At 44.5% G+C, this 1,567-nt stretch overlaps 1 protein-coding gene and 1 pseudogene across 1 annotated transcript in view; both read left to right on the top strand.

The window, feature by feature from the left end:
* Window positions 1-839, top strand: part of LOC103583632 — a 4,008-nt pseudogene extending 3,169 nt beyond the window's left edge.
* The window catches only part of IQCB1 (IQ motif containing B1), a 61,092-nt gene that overhangs the window by 3,068 nt on the left and 56,457 nt on the right, over window positions 1-1,567 (top strand). The gene's annotated exons all lie outside the window — the stretch shown is intronic.

Genomic DNA, 1,567 nt, shown 5'->3' on the forward strand with positions numbered 1-1,567 from the left:
GAATGGCCGTGAGAACAGTCATCTCAGTCAGACACTGCTGTGAATGCAGGCTCCGCAACATCAGAGAGGGCACTGGAAAGGGCAGCCTTTTCAATGCAATGCCTGCCAAGTGCTATTCAGATGCAGTGAAACATCAGAACATCCATTCCCGAGAGAAGCCGTCCCAGCAGCGATTGTGGGAAAGCCTTAATCCACAGCTTGCATATCGTTAGGCACCAGAGGATCCACAACGAGGAGAAACCCTATCTTTGTAAGGACTGTAGGAAAGCCTTCACCCAAAGCTTCAACCTTATTAAACATGAGAGAATACACATGGGAGAAAAACCATACAAATGTACTAAATGTGGCAAGTCCTTCAGCCAGAGTTCAGATGCTATCAAGCATCAGAGAATTCACACTGGAGAGAGACTCTATGAAGGTAATGGATGTGGGAAGACCTTCATTCACAAGTCAAATATTGTTGAGCACCTGAGAATTCACCATGGAGAGAATCCCTATAAATGTAAAGAATGTGGGAAGGCCTTCAGCTAAAGCTCCATCCTCATCCAGCACCACATAATCCACACTGGGAAGAGGCTCTATGACTGCCAGGACTGTGGGCACGCGTTCAACCGCAGACCCTTAGCAAGCACTGGAGGATCCACATCAGGGAGAAGCCCTACAAGTGCAGTGACTGTGGGTGCACCTTCCAGGCTCTGTGGGGCTCCTTCCGGCATCAGTGGATCCGCACCATGGAGAAGCACTTCCGCTGCACTGAGTGCAGCAAGGCCTTCTGTGTGAGCTTTCATCTGGTACAGCACCAGAGGTGCATGGCACAGAGAGAGCCTGTGGTGGGGTGAATGTGGTGCAGAAAACATGTGTGAACAAGACTGGAGGAGGTGGGTGTAACCCCCATTAAAATTTTGCCCAGAAGTAGGTTTGTATCTTCATTCCTTGTGCAGTAAGGAAAATAAGAAAGCTGTCTTGGTGGTTCAAAATAAAACAAATGTTTTAAGTCTATCTTTTCTTAAAAAGGCTTACAACCAGAAATCTGAGCTTTCCGTATTGTAACAAGTAGAAAAGTAGGTCAAGAAATTGAGTCTCAGAATGCCACAGATTTTTGCATTTATTCACTTTTCAGCTTGTCTTTATTAAGGACCTACCACATGCTAGGCACTAGTTTAGCTATTGGGGATAAAGCAGTAAACCAGAGAGAGGAAGGCAGTCACCAAGGATGGTATGGGTTTGCCCTCATGAAGCTTACTTTCTGATGCAGATTTTCTTCAAACACCTTAAAATGAACTGTATTGTATTAGGCCAAGAATAAGCAAATAGATTAATGAAGCTAAAGAGAGTCCAAAAATATACCCTATGTGTGTATGTGTGTATATACTCAGTGTATGAAAATGTGACATTTCAAATTGTTTCTCTCATGTCTATTCATGATTAGTTACCTCAGGAATTTATGAGTGCTATGTGCATTTGTTCTTTTTTCACCAGTCTATAACCTCATCTAACTTAAAAAAATTTAGATTCCGGGCCAGCCCGGTGGCGCACTGCTACAGTGTGCCGCTTGGGAGCATGGTGG

Source organism: Galeopterus variegatus, unplaced genomic scaffold, assembly GCF_000696425.1.
Source record: "Galeopterus variegatus unplaced genomic scaffold, G_variegatus-3.0.2 Scaffold192, whole genome shotgun sequence".
Taxonomy (NCBI): Eukaryota; Metazoa; Chordata; class Mammalia; order Dermoptera; family Cynocephalidae; genus Galeopterus; species Galeopterus variegatus.